Source organism: Kogia breviceps, chromosome 4 (genome assembly GCF_026419965.1).
Source record: "Kogia breviceps isolate mKogBre1 chromosome 4, mKogBre1 haplotype 1, whole genome shotgun sequence".
In the NCBI taxonomy this organism is placed as follows: Eukaryota; Metazoa; Chordata; class Mammalia; order Artiodactyla; family Physeteridae; genus Kogia; species Kogia breviceps.
In genome coordinates, this window is record NC_081313.1 from 133,786,198 (window position 1) to 133,801,983 (window position 15,786).

At 43.9% G+C, this 15,786-nt stretch overlaps 1 protein-coding gene across 1 annotated transcript in view; it reads right to left on the reverse strand.

Annotated features, from left to right (window-relative positions):
• The window catches only part of LMAN2 (lectin, mannose binding 2), a 51,798-nt gene that overhangs the window by 13,402 nt on the left and 22,610 nt on the right, over positions 1 to 15,786 (reverse strand). The gene's annotated exons all lie outside the window — the stretch shown is intronic.

Consider the following 15,786-nt stretch of genomic DNA (forward strand, 5'->3'; position numbering starts at 1 on the left):
AGTAGCCCCCACTTGCAGCAACTAGAGATAAACCCTGCGTGCAGCAACAAAGACCCAACTCAGACAAAAATAAATACATAAATAAATTTATGATGGAATAAAAAAGAATTGAAGAAATATCAATTGATTTTTTTAAAATTAATTTATCTTATTTTTTGGCTGCGTTGGGTGCTCATTGCTGTGCATGGGGTTTCTCTAGTTGCAGCGAGCGAGGGCTACTCTTTTTTGTGGTATGTGGTCTTCTCATTGCGGTGGCTTCTCTTGTTGTGGAGCACGGGCTCTAGGCATGTGGGCTCAGTAGTTGTGGCACATGGGCTTAGTTGCTCCGTGGCATGTGGGATCTTCCCGGGCCAGGGCTCGAACCCATGTCCCCTGCATTGGCAGGCAGATTCTTAACCACTGTGCCACCAGGGAAGCCCCTCAGTTGGTTTTTGATAAGGGTGCCAAGACAATTCAATGGGAAAAGAACAGTCTTTCAACAAATGGTCCCAGGACAATGGGATACCCAAGTGGAAAACAATGAAGTTGGGCCTCTTCCTTACACCATGCACAAAAATGAACTCAGAATGGATCATGGGCCTAGATGAAAAAGTGAACACTATAAAATTCTTAGAATGAAATTAGGTTAGGCAAAGCCTCTTTAGATATGACATCAAAAGCACAAAAGAAAAAACAAATAAATTGAACTTCATAAAAATTTAAAACTTTGAGTACATCTAGTACTGAGATCTTGGTTTCAAATACCATTCTCCAGTAAAAGGAACCAGGGCTCCTTGGAGAAATGGCTGATTCTAGTACTACCAGGCAGGAATTATACAAGATGAGACTGAAACATCTTATAGTGCCAGAAAGTAAAGAAGCGGTACACAACACACACACACACACACACACACACACGCACGCACGCATGCACGCATGCACGCACATACACAGAGTGATGGGAATAATGTCAAAGGAACCCAGAACCAACTCAAAGCAGAGCTGGAACAACTTGAGCAACAAAATAAATAAAGTCGTATTGGTGTATAAAAATAAATATTGATGAGTCTATACTGATATAAATAAATGATTGAATAAATAAATAAATGAGAAGAAGAGACAAGTCACCCATGCAGAAGCATTCTAAATAATTTATGTAGCTATTCTGCCCTCAAGGAGTTGGCATAACTCCACAGTCCTTAAATGTTGGCTGCACATAGTGATTTTTTTCCAAAGAGGACAGTATGGAAAGGGGGTGGGGGAGAGAGCAACTTTACCTGACAAACACTACCTCAGCCCAGTGGTCAAGTTCAACATCAACAGTGATAAATCATGTTGAGAGTATGTACCCTTAATGCGATGTAACGAAAATGGCACTTTGCCTCTGTGGTCTTGCTCCAGAAAAACACTTAACTCCAGTCTAATTAAGAGAAATACATCAGATAAACCCAAACTAAGGGACATTTTTTTAAATGCCTGACCAGTATTCCTCAAAACTGTCAACGTCATCAAGAACAAGGAAAGTCTGAGAAATCGTCATAGCCCAGAGGAGCCTAAGAGACACAATCACTAAATGTAACGTAGTGCCCTAGATGGGATCCTGGCACGGAAGCAGGACACTAGGTAAAAACTAAAGAAATCTGAATAAAGCATCAATATTGGTTAATTAATTGTAACAAATGTACCATACCAATGTAAGATGTTAATAACACAGGAAACTGGGTGTAGCGTATATGGGAATTCTTTGTACTATCTTTGCAACTTTTCTGTAAAACTGTTCTGAAATTTAAATTTTATTTTTAAAAAATGTAACACTTTCGTTCTTCAAAGGACATCATAAATAAAGTGAAAGGAAACTGAGAAGATTCAGTATTTTTCCTAGGAGGGAAAGGCCCAGAGAAGCAGGCAGGGCCAACGATGTTGGGTATTTTTCATGTACTTACTGGCCATCTGTATGTCTTCTTTTGTTAAGCATATGTTCAAATCCTTTGCACTTGTATTATTGGATCAATTGTCTTATTACTGCCTTTTGTGTGGAATTTTATTGGCTAAAAACAACACAAATTCAGTGTCTTATAGTTCTGTAGATCAGAAATCTCACTAGGCTAAAATCAAGGGGACAGCAGGGCTGGGTTCCCTCTAGAGACTCCAGAGGGTCATTCATTCCCTTGCCTTTTCCACCTTCTAAAGCCACCTGTGTTCCTTGGCTTGTAACCCATTCCTCCATCTTCAAAGCCAAAAATCTAACGTCTTCAAATCTTTTCCTCTGACTCTCACCCTCCTGCCTCCCTCTTCTAAGGTCACTGTGATTACATTGGGCCCAACCAGGTAACCTGAGATCTTCCCATCTTCCCATCCCAAGATCCTTTACTTAATCACAACTGCAAAGTTCCTTTGACATCTAAAGTAACATAGTCACAGGTTTTGGGGGATTAGGATGTGGACATCTTTGGGGAAGCCATTATTTAGCCTATAACACCCACAATCTATTTATTAAGTATAAAAACTAGCAATAGAACAATGTATGTAGATTCACCCCACTTATATAAAAAAACCCACTATTATTATTGAGTGTTAAGAGCTCTTTATATGCTCTAGATCAAGTTCTTTGACAGGTATCTATGAACACCATCTCCCAATCTGTGGCTGGTCTTTCTTTACATGTTGTTGCTAAGACACACAACAGCAGAGACGGATCTCAAAAACATTGTTCTGAGTGAAAATGGCCTTACACAAAAAATTATACTGTATGATTCCATTGAGAAGAAGTTCTAAAGGAGGCAAGACTAGACTATGGTGGGAAAAAATCCAAACAGTAGGAAAGGCCCTGATATCTGTGCAGTTCAGACCCAGGGGAGCCTCTGCTCAGGGCAGCTACTCTGTGATTTTGGCTTCTGCCCTCCCAGCAGTTGTTGAATATAAATACTCAGCAGTCCAGGCGAGACCTTTACCCAGGTCTCAGCTTATGGACCATGGTAATAAGAATGATGGTCCCCAGAGATGTCCACATCCTAATCCCTGGCATCACACACGTGAATATGTTAATGTTACATCGCAAAAGGGGAATTAGGATGGCTAATCACCTGACCTTAAAATAGGGTGAATATACTGGATTATCCATGTTGGCCCAATGTAATGACATGGGCTCTCAAAAGCAGCAGCAGAAGTCGGAGAGATGTGATGATGGAAGAGATTCAAAGTGTAAGAGGGACTTGTCCACTATTGCGAGCTTTGAATATGGAGAAAGCAGGTCACGACCCAAGGAATGCGAGTGGCCTCTGGAAGCGGGAGACGGCCCTAAACTGACAGCCAGCGAGGAAGCAGGGACTCAGCCCTATGTCCGCAAGGAAGTGAATTCCTGGCACAACCTGGATAAGCAAGCACACCATTCTCCCCTAGAGCCTCCAGAAAGGATTGTGGCCCTGGTGACACCTTGATTTCAGTCGGTTGAGGTTCACCTTGGGCTTCTGACCAACACAACTGCAAGAAATAAACCTGTGTTGTTTAAGCCACCACATTTGCGGACATTTGTTACAGCAGCAGTAGAAAACAAGTACATGAAAAAAAGAAAAGAAAACTAGTACATGGACCAAGCTATGTCCTCACAAATCTATTAATTCTGTTTCTCCAGATATATCATAGACTATTTCTAAGCTCATCTTATGACGTACATACACCTTAATAAACCCTAAAGTCAAATATATTCTGTGTGCATTTTTCTTAACCTAACACATTTCTCTTCTCAAATGTTCTGTCCCCAGGATATGAGGCTGCCCCTAAGATCTACCCCCACCCCAAGCCCCAAACCTGAGTCCTGTGTCATTTTGCTCTCATCTGGGCCAGGTGCTCCTTAGGCCTCTGCCTCTCTGTGGGCCTGTGTCCTCCCACCACTATTCTCCTGGGTTGGAAGAAACAAACTAAAGGAGTTTAAAAAGTGGTTCCCTGAGGCTGGAGCATGGGGACCATAGGACTGATGTTTTTCATGCCAGAGAGAATAGCCTCTCTTAACACTTTCTCCTGAACAAAGCACAAAGGCAAGGCTTACAAAAGCCAAAAGATCAAAAACCAAAATCCACACACAAAATTGAATGGTACATTAGTGATGCCTGTGGGTGGTCCATTCAGAACTGGTTGGATGCAGCAGTGCACAGCTTGGGTGCAGCAGTGCACAGCTTGGGCTGGTTACTGATCTGTGAACTTGTGGTTTTCCAAAGGACTGTGTTGGTTGATCCAGTCTATTACACTTTGTTTTTTCTGAGAGCTGGGCTGTCTGTTCTCTGCTGATGCTGACAAAGCCAACCCAGAGCAGGAAACCAAGCAAAGATGGAGTCCAACACTTACTGTGATCAGGGCCTTCCTCAGTTTCCCCTTTTGGTCGTATTCTGCATTTGGCAGGGATGGGAACAAGTATTAGGTGTCAGGGTTTAGGCTGGACTAGATGGGCTTCTAGGCCAGGTCCCCTCCACCCTTGAAAGTGGTGGCTGCAGCCAGGGCTTGTGTGCAAGTGGGTTATTTTGAGAAACAATCCAACGAAACAAAAATGGAGGCCAAGGAAATGAGAGTGAGAGGCAGGGAAGTCAATAAATACAAGGGGGTATCATGGACTTGGTCACCTCTGTAGGCTACTGAAGTTCAAAATAGCCAAGAGGATGGAGGAGGTGCCCTAGGGCATCCGGTACAAAGAGTTGCTTGGTTTCTGTCTGTCCTAGGACCGTGTGCCTGTCAAGGTAGAGGCTCAGACTGAACAGAATTTGCTCAATGAGATACTATGATCCAAAAGCACATGCAAGTACCTCAGACAATTATAGCTCCATCACCAACAACACTGCTCCTTGGAAAAGCCAACCGGTTCATCCTGAGACCATGTCAGGGAACCAATAATTCCACCAGTGAGGTAAGAACCTTCACCATGTTTTTCAATGTGTATAATTACTTTGCTGTGCAGTGCTATTTGGCATGTTTTCCCTACAGAGGTGGAACAAGAGTTGTTCTTTAATACTTAGAGCCTCTTTAGGCAGTTGACAAAACTTGACCTTGGCACTGAGGCTGGGGCGTGGTAAAGCCCCCGTGGTCATAGTTTTCACAACTTCCGTCAAGCAAGAAGTATTATATAAGATCCTCATCAGTTCATCTTTCTTGAGATCCCAAGTTCGCCAACGTGCCTGACTTGCCAGGAAGTGACCTCCTTACTGCCCATAGGCTGGGAATTCATGGACCATCAAACCAACAGCAGGCCTGCTTCCTGAAACACTTTACAGGTACCTTTTCTATGTGTGCTCCCAGAGAGGGCAGCCAGCCCTGAGTGAGTGGGACACAGCTTGGGCGCGGCATGGTCACAAGTCGGGTCTATCCAGCAATACCCTGCAGGAAGGAGGTTCCTCAAAAAGTTAAACACAGAATTACTATATGACCCAGCAATTCTACCCTTAGGTTTATCCCCAAAAGACGTGAAAGTAGGGACTCAGACACTTGTCCACCCACATTCACAGCAGCCTTATTCACCATAGCCAAAAGGTGGAAGCAACCCAAGGGTCTAACAGCAGATGAATAGATAAACAAAATGTGGTCTGTTCACATAATGGAATATTATTTGGTCATCATATTCTGATACTTGTTAACCTTGATGACATTGAAGCCCTAAATCCTAACCTTGAAAACATGTGAAATGAAATAAGCCAGACCTGAAAGGATAAATACTACATGATTCCACTAAATGTGGAATCTAGAATAGGCAAATTAAGAGAAAGTAAGTAGAACAGAGGTTCCCAGGGGGTGGGGCAGCGGGGAAAGAGGAGTTACTGTTTAATGGGTACAGAGTTTCAGTTTGGGATGAAGAAAAAATTCTAGAAATGGATGGTGGTGATGGTTGCACAAAACTGTGAATGCAAAACTTAATGCCACTGAGCTGTATGCTGAAAAATGGTTAAAATGGTCAATTTAATGTTTATATACATTTTATTAAACGTTTTTTTTTATGTAAAGTGACTTAGCGCAGGCAATTTGTTTAACATTTGACCACAAACCTGGGTGGTTTTGTAGATAAAGGCAAGTCAATATGTCCTATTTTCAAAGAATCAATATCTTATTAAGATCTCCCCTGATTATTAGCCTGTAATCTACATGATCTCCCAATGGATATTTTTCCTTAGTAATGATTGTTTTCATTCAGTTGGAACAATATAATCACTCAAAGACTGCTTCATTCTAGTTTGTATAAGGACAGCCTGGTAAACTAAAGATTAGAGACAGACAAGAAGAAAGTCAAGCGCTTCCTCAAAAGCCTCTCAGAAAAAAGAACATCAAAAAAATACCACCTATGGTTATGCATGAATAAAAAGTTATCAGAAATACCAACAGTACTCTAAAACAAACAACCTCATTTGTTTTTTCTCATTGTTCATCACACAGACCACAAAAAGGAAAAATATATAGAGTATCTGAGCAATAGAATAAGGTTGATCTAACACAGACAGATCAAGCTCCATCTCTGAAGACCAACTGTACAATCACAATGCAAGAGCTTATCTACATTTTACATCACAAAGAAAAGCTCAACTGTTTGCCAGAAGAATAATACAGACCAGATCCCAATAGAAGGCACATGTGTCTAATTCTCCCCTCTCCAAAAACCCCATTAAAGTAATTAGAAGACACACACACACCCCATAATTTTGAGAGAAATTTCGGGAAGTTGAGTACAGACTAACAGAAAAACGAAAGCAGAAAAAAACAAAACCCCAAAACCCACAGGATAAGACTGTTCAGAAGTAGATAGCACTCAAGGAAAGAACTAAAATAAGACACTGGTTTCCATCTGTGTGGTCTGGAGAGGTGGGCGTGTAATTTGCTCTACAAATAGTGAACAGATCCAGGGGCAGACCAGAGTAAGTTGGGCCGCAAACATTCGGGGGAGTAGAGGGGAGAGCACTGAAAAACTTCAGGGAAATGGGAAAGGCATGGGAAACAGAAGCAGAAATGCCGGCAGGGTTCTGCCCCTGCACAGCTGGAAGGGCTTGTGGGAGAGCCAGGTGAGCTGTCTCCCCGCACCGCCCTGCACACAGGATGAGGGGTATCACAGCTGAGTAAAATGTGCGAGCCCTTAGGTGAGACTCAGAGCATACAAGAGATAACTGCAGAATCGTAAACATTTTTCATGAAAATGCGGCGATTCCTTTTCTACTTTCAAATACGGCTTGATCCCACTGCATAGCACGAGAGAACTATATTTAATATCCCATGACAAACCATAATGGAAAAGAATATTTTGAAAAAGAATGCATATAGGGATTGACATGTATACACTGATGTGTATAAAATGGATAGCTAATAAGAAAATAAATAAACATTTTTTAAAAGAATGCATATATATGTATAACTGAATCACTTAGTTGTACAGCAGAGATTAACACAACATTGTAAATCAACTATACTTCAATAAAAATAAATAAATAAAAAACAAATAGGGCTTGAACCTTTCTGAGTTAAGAATTAGCTCCCAGACACATTTTTGGGTAAATGTACATCACTTCATAGTTAACTGGGACTCTTCAGAATCATCCTTCAGGGAAAGCAGTCTTTCCATTAAATAATTGAAGTCTCTCACGCATCCATTAGAAACTGAGTCAGGTTGCTGGTGACAGAGGCCAACCTGCGGCTTAATCACATAGGGCTTTTACTTATTTTTAATTGAAGTATGGTTGACTTACAAAATTATATTAGTTTCAGGTGTACAACAGCGATTCGATATTTTTATAGATTGCACACCATACAAAGTTATTATAACATAGTGATTATATCCCTTGTGCTGTACATTACATCCTTGTATCTTATTTATTTTATACATAGTAATTTGTACCTCTTAATCCCCTTCACTGATTTTGCCCCTCCCCTCCCCCTCCCCTGCAGTAACACGTTTGTTCTCTGTGAGTCTGTTTCTGTTTTTGTGTTTGTTTTTCTTTTTGTTTTTTTGAGCTGCCGCGTGGCATGTGGGATCTTAGATCCCCGACCAGAGACTGGAACCCGCATCCCCCTGCAGTGGAAGTGCAGAGTCTTCACCACTGGGCCACCAGGGAAGTCCCAGTCTGTTTCTGTCTTGTTATATATTGTTTTTCTCTCAGGTAGAGGAAGTGTTCAGCATCAGGCGTGCGGAGCTGGCAGGATGGCTGCAGCCAGCAGCTCCTTCCACCTTTTCTGCTAGGCCATCCCTAGCGTGGGATGCCGTTCTGAAGTTCACCTCATGGTCTTAGATGGCCACGGCACTTCCAAACATTAGGTGGGCATCCCAAGAAGGAGCAGGGGCAGGGGCAGAAGAGTGATCTTCCAGCTGAGTCAGCCCCTTCAAAGAACATTCTAGAAGCACCACCTGATGACTCCCACTAACTTCTAACCACCATCAGGAAGAAAGACGGAAAAGGTCACCCCAGATTAAATGTAGGCTTTAACAGGAGGGAAGAAGGAGACAGTACATATCCAGGAGGCAGCTAGCAGTCCCCCAACTGGAATGTACGAAGCCTTTCTTTCTTTTTCTTTATAGATAGAAAATCTTTTATTGTTTGAGGGTGATATGATTAGAAAGTAAAAAAGCTACTGGATTCCAATTAATTCAAAACAAAAATTGCCTATTTTTAAAAGAGAGATCAGAAAATATAACAGAAAAGATTTAATAAATAAACTACATTGAGTTCAACATACAATAAATTAATGAGAATAAAAGTCATGAGAGGGCTTCCCTGGTGGCACAATGGTTGGGAATCTGCCTGCCGATGCAGCGGACACGGGTTCAAGCCCTGGTCCGGGAAGATCCCACATGCCGCGGAGCAACTAAGCCTGTGCGCCACAACTGCTGAGCCTGCGCTCTAGAGTCCGTGAGCCACGGCTACTGAAGCCCGCGTGCCACAGCTACTGAGGCCCGTGCACCTAGAGCCTGTGCTCTGCAACGGGAGAAGCCACCGCAATTAGAAGCTTGGGCACCACAACGAAGAGTGGCCCTTGCTCGCCGCGACTAGAGAAAGCCTGCACGCAGCGGCGGAGACCCAACGCAGCCAAAAAAAGAAAAAAATGTCATGAGAAATAGAAATTTTAACAGAAAACTACCAACTTTTCTGAGGGACACAAAACTAATTTGCACAACCGGAGAGCCTATGTTACAAAATAGAAAGAATTAGCACGAGAATAATTTCTAATATTGGCAGCAGTTACTGGGGGCTCGGTCTGTAGCAAGACCCTACAGACCGACATTACTCCGTGTAATGGGTTCATGCATGCATTACTCTCAGCAGTCCTGAGGCAGACGGTAACATGATCCCCTATTTAAGATTACGCTGAGACACACAGGATTTGAACTTGCTCCTTTCCTACATCTGGAAAAGGATGAAGGAAGGATTCAAGCACAGCGAAGATATCTATAACCACTGCATTTGTCACTATTTCAATCTAAAATTACACGTAATTCCCCCCAGCTTTGCTGAGGTACAATTGACATAACGTTGTATAGATCAAAGTACTTTCTTTATGGTGTTTGGGAAGGAGGGGCCTGGAGCTGTTGGGTGCATGTAACAGCCTGAGGTAGATGCTTGATTAGAGTTCTGTCTGTGGTTATTCTAGAGTTGGGAGTAGAAAGAGAACCCAAGGTCACATCAGGAGTCAGAGTTTAGATTCTAGCAAAACTAGGAAGGTGTGCCTGGGAGGAGAGAGAATGAGGCCCTGGAGAAGTGCCTCCAACTCAGGAGGGCAAAGAGCCAAGACCTGGGCATCAGGCAGCCACCCTGGGCCAGAGGGGGAACGACTGGGAAAGGAGGCGGAGACGTGAAGGAGCTTTAGGAAGAACTGAGGATTTGTACATGGGAAATATTCCAAGTTAAAAATGAGGCAAGTGTCAACTCAAGAAAAAATTCAAAGCTGCACAATCGGGGTGCTGTATCTGGGGCGCTCTACCTGGCTTGAGAGTAGAATACATTTGCATCATGATAATTATCATGTATTTAGCTAACAATAGGAACATAATCACACTTGGAGGTTGGAGAGAAGGCAGATGTAAAAGAGCTAAACCTCAAGTATCATACAAGGAAGTGAATACATAATGCTGAACACTTACAAATTAAGACAAAACAGGCATATCATCTAGAAATACAAAAAAGTAACTGCCAGGAGAAAGAGCTGAAAGAGTTGATAATCACTGCCCTGGAGAGCAGAACTGGGGATCACAGGAGAGTGGTCATTTTTGTTGCTGCTGCTATGGTCTTTGGTATATTTGATTTTTATTTTATTATTTATTTATTTATTTTTGGCTGCACACGGGCTCTCTCTAGTTGCGGCCAGCAGGGGCTACTCTTCATTGTGGTGCGTGATATATTTGATTTGTAAATATCTGCATGTATTATTTCTGTTTTTAAACACAGAATTGATACTACCTATAAATTATTTCAATTAACCCACATGATTGTTTTTAGCACAGTCTTTTCTTTCCTTGGTGAAAACTTCAGTTCCTGATATGATAAGTTTCTACTTTGAGAGGGTCTCATCCTTTTTCGGAGTCATAAACATTTCTGGGGCATGACTCTCTCACATCAGGGGGATGATACCCTCTTACTTAAATGGCGAGCTGGCTTATTTAAGGGAACTTGTATTGCTGTGCACACTCTGGGTGATATTAGATTTGTTTCCAAATCATGTGCAGGGATGAACAGAAACATAAGCAATTCAAGTAATGATGTTAAGAATTAGACTGCATCCTAAAAATGTTTATTTTTGCATTCCAGGCTGAAATTTCTATAAGTAGATTTTAGAGAGTCTCCTTATCAAAATCCTGAATCAGATCGCTCAAGGCTGCACAGCTGGCTTAAAGTATAGCTCCAACCCACAACTCTGGGTCTTCAAAAACCAGCCCAGGAAAAATTGGGGGCTCTCCCTCGAATGAAGTTCCCTTCAAGGGTGGCTGTGCTCTCAGAAACTGAGAGAACTCTGACATTGGGCCTCTGAGATAGAAAATATGAGATTAAAATTCCAATTGGATTCTGTCCTCAGTTTGCAAATTTTCTTACTAAGTGATTCCATATTTGACTCTGGAGTGTTAGCAGGAATGAGCCACCAGGGGGAGCTTTCTGGGGCTTATCCCAACCCTGTTCCCTGCACCCACCCTTAAGTGGAGATTGGCTAAGGAGATGGATGGGCTCTAGAGTTTCAATATTGTGCTTGTCTGCTTTCTGAGGGAGAGTAGGGAATACCATTACCAAATGGATTTTGTGTCCAAGATGATGAATATTGAAATTTCCCCAGCTTCATTCTAGACCAGATAAAGCATTACTTTTATTGGATTGTTTTACTATTATCATAGGTTTTCAGAATGCTTTGTGGTGGGTTTGTGTAAGCCACCAGAGAATGCTAACACGGACAACATGACTCAACCTGTGGTGTGCACAGGCCTCTCCTCACATACTTATTAAAAATGCAGATTCCTGGGCTTCCCTGGTGGTGCAGTGGTTGAGAGTCTGCCTGCTGATGCAGGGGACGCGGGTTCGTGCCCCGGTCCGGGAAGATCCCACATGCCACCGAGCGGCTGGGCCCGTGAGCCATGGCCGCTGAGCCTGCGCTCCGCAATGGGAGAGGCCACAACAGTGAGAGGCCCGCGTACTGCAAAAAAAAAAAAAAAAAAAAAAGCAGATTCCCAGGATCCACCCCCAACAGTTTGGGTCAGTAGGCCTGGTGCCTCTGGGACCCCACTCTGAGAGCCATAGTCTACCTTATGCTGATTGCTTGGATTTTTGTACCCAACCTTCCCAAGACTGGAAAGGGGAACGCTCACGGTCCTCGAAGACCTGGGCTTCGGCACCCAGTGCTCTGAAGAACTTCTCTGGTTACTAGTTGCACAGCATGCTTGTGGTATGTTAAAGTAGGTGGGATAGGTCAGCAGCCACTTATCCTGATAATGCATCCCTGTTGCGCTGTATGTGCAGGGACTGCCCTTCTCTGCCAGAAGTGGGAGGCCAGAAGTGGTGGTGCCATGTCTCCAAGGGTCAGTACAACATTAGTCCAAACATCGCCAATCTGAACGGCAGAGTCAACATAAGGCATTGGCAAAAGGCTCACATCTGCTGTGGGAAATGTCTGTTTTCCAACAATCAGATGACCGATAGCACAGGACCACAAGATGATTAAGGCCAAGGTCACTTCAACACTTTTTCACCTCAACTGGAGCTTAGAAGGAGAGAATCAGGGGATGGTGAGGAGGGGTGGGGGTGTGTGTATGCTCCAATTATTTACTACTTCATAAAAGCCCATCCAAAGCTTGGTGGTGTAAAACAGCAATCCCCCCCCCCTTTTTTTAAACAATTTGTTTATTCATTCACCTATTGATGGGCATTTGGAATGTTTCTTTTTTCTTTTTTTTTTGGCTGTGTCGCATGGCACACGGGATCTTAGTTTCCTGACCAGGGATCAGACCTGTGCCCCATGCGGTGAAAGCGTGGAGCCCTAACCACTGGACAACCAGGGAATTCCCAGCAATCCTTTTTTATGCTCATGGATTCTGTGGGTCAGGGATATGATAAGAGCACGGATTGCTCCTCATCCGCTCCACAACGTCTGGGGCTTCTGCTGGGATGACCTGAACAGGAGCCCAGATGGCTTCTTCCCTCACACATCTGGGCTCCGATGGCTAAGGAACAGGACCAGCTGGGACTGTCACCTGGAGACCTGCCCAGGGCTCCCCGGTCTGGGGCTTCAGGAGGTAGGCCTGCTTCCAAGGTGGCTCCAAGGGCCAGTGTCCCAGGTAACCAGGTGAAGCTGCCTGGCCTTTATGGCCCGGCATTGGAAGTCACAGCGTGTCACCTCTACCATACTCCACTAATGGAAGCAATCACAAAACCACCAGACTCAGGGAGGGGGAAAGAGAACATGGACCCTACCTCCTGAGGGGAGAAACATCAAAGAACTTGGGGCAGTGTTGTAGAACCAACATAGTAGGTCATCAGAAGAGTAAATAATAAACAATAATAACAGAAGAAAATTTCCCAGAGCTGAAAAAAGACACAAGTTTCAAATCGAAAGAGGATTCCCCAGTGCCAAGTAGGAGAAAAAAAAAGACTCAAATCTGGACATATTCTGGCAATGTTTCAAATCACCAAAGATAACTACTCCTAAACACTTCCAGAAAGAAGAACCTACTCAAGAGGAATAAGAATCAGAAGATGACATCAGACTTCTAGTTGGCAACACTAAACACAAGTGTAAGATCAAAATAAACCTATTTTCAGACAGAGGAGAGTTCAGAATGATAACCTTCCCTGAACCATCTCTAAGAGAGTTTCTAAAGGGCATGTGCCACAAAACAAAACCCAAAAACACAAAAGGAGGACCTGAGACACAAGAATTGGAGAGCAAAGAGACCAGGAAGGCAAGTCAGTGCTTATTTTTAAAGTAGCAGTTTAAAACCAAAATCCCAAATAATTTCTGTTGGTTTCCTGTTCCGCCCCTCCCAGGATGGCAGTGAGGGCAAGATTATTACCAGGGGATCCCTAGAGGACCCTGGTTCAGGTAAAGCTGAGACTGGGAGGGTCTGCCCCAAGACACCCAGTTTATTATGAATCATCATCTCCCCTGCAAGGCTTCAGGCAAGGCAGTGTAGGGTTTGCCCCTTTCCCTCCTAGCCTTCCCTCCCCATGAGATCCACTCCCTCCCACATTCTCAACGACCAGTGAAACTTCTCCTAAATTTACCAACTTAGCCGTTTAATGTCTTTCCTCCTTCTACATATTAGATTCTCCCTCTGATTACACTTGCATGAGTTAGAATTAGGTTCAACCATGAGTAAAAGGAAACAACACATGCATGGAAGTTGATTTCTCTCCCTGTGAATGCCCGCTTCAGCAGTGGCAGGTCCAGGGACCCTGGTGTGCCACCCTCCAGGCAGCCTCACGCCCAGCAGCCTGCTGCCTGCGGGTTATTCATCATCACCTCTAAGCCACAAGCCCACTTTTCTATACTGTTGTGTGATTCTGGGTCTGGAACTCTGTAAATTACGTTTCACAGGCTCCTTAGCCAGCCAGCCTCCTGCTGGGTTCTGCTGTTGGAAAGTACTAGATGCAGATTGGAAGCAGAAGGCAGAAGGGGCTGATTTCCTTTTCTCCAAGGCCGGCAGCAGTAGCCAGCTGGCTCCAGCCTCTTCAGCGGCACAGACCTTGCCCTGTCCATCAGTGTCTGTACTGCGCTTGCTCCCCACTGGGGCTGTGCCTCCTTTGGAATCCAAGTATCTGCTAGCTCCCACCTTCTCAGAGGCCTGAGCACCAACCATAGGGCACTCCAAGCTCTTGATGCCTCTTGAGGATACAAAGATCCTCCACTGACTAATAGAGAAACCCAAATTAAAACTTTTGCACCCTGTAAAGCAATTATACTCCAATAAAGATGTTAAAAAAAAACAAAAAAACCTTTTGCACCCAGCAGACTATCAAAAATTAGACACTCTGATGACATCAAGTGCTAAGAAGTGGCAGGTGGCTGGCAGCCAAGATGGGTGCAGAATGGATGCAACCCCCTTTGGAGAGCACCCTGACCTGTAGTAAAACTGAAACGCACATGGGTTACAACAGTAGCTCCTGCACACTTGTGCATGAAGACTGCTCACAAATGTTTAGAGCAGCGCTCTAAGGGCAAAACCTGGAAACTGCCTAAATATCCAACAGTGCAGAATGGAGAACTAGAGTCTGCTCAGGCCACATCTTGAGCTACATGAGGTCCAAAGGCTCACAAACAATGCTGAATTGAGGAAGGGAATTCCCTGGCTGTCCAGTGGTTAGGACCCTGCGCTTTCACTGTTGAGGGCAAGGGTTCAATCCCTGGTTGGGGAACTAAGATCCCACAAGCCGTGCTGTGCGGCCAAAAATAAATAAATAAACGTTGAGGAATACATCTGTGTGCCATTTATAATTTTAAAAAATGCAAAACAATACTATGTACTTAGGGATACATACTTCCAAGGTAAAATTTTTCAGAAGCACATAAGAAGTCAGAACCAGGGGCAGTCACCTCTGGGGGGAAGGACACAGGTTTAAGGCAGGGGACAAAGAGATAAGCAAGCATGTTGGCAATGTTTTTTCCCGTACTGCACAGCAGCTCCAGGGATATAAATTTATATGTAACTTTCAGATGATCAAATAACTCAATTTTTTTTTTTTTTTTTTTTTTTGCAGTTACACGGGCCTCTCTCTCACTGTTGTGGCCTCTCCCGTTGTGGAGCACAGGCTCCAGACGTGCAGGTTCAGCGGCCATGGCTCACGGGCCAGCCGCTCCGCGGCATGTGGGATCTTCCCGGACCGAGGCACGAACCCGTGTCCCCTGCATCGGCAGGCGGACTCTCAACCACTGCACCACCAGGGAAGCCCAAACAACTCAATTTTTAAACACACTTGGCAAAAATGTAGGTTACAGCATCATGATCCCACGTGTGTGAAAAGACAGATTAAAAACACACATCTAACCATCTAATCTTCTAAGGAAGCACCTCTGAGTGTGAACTTTGAAAGGGATGCAAACAAGACCCTGAGAGCCAAGCACAGACCAGCACTATCACTTTAAGCTCTGCCTTCAAGTCAGTACCTTAACACCTGCTGGTTCTCAAGCCTGTATACTCATGAGAACCCTTGGGCAGGAGTGGGGGTGCTTTTAAAACTGTAAAACTGCCTTTGCCCAGGCCACCAACTTCTTAAACCAGAGCTGGAGAATGAGGCAGGCTCGCTTTCATTCTGCAGGTGACTTTAACACGCAGTCAAGGGTGAGAACTGTATAGTACCAGATGCCAACTTGCCTATTTCA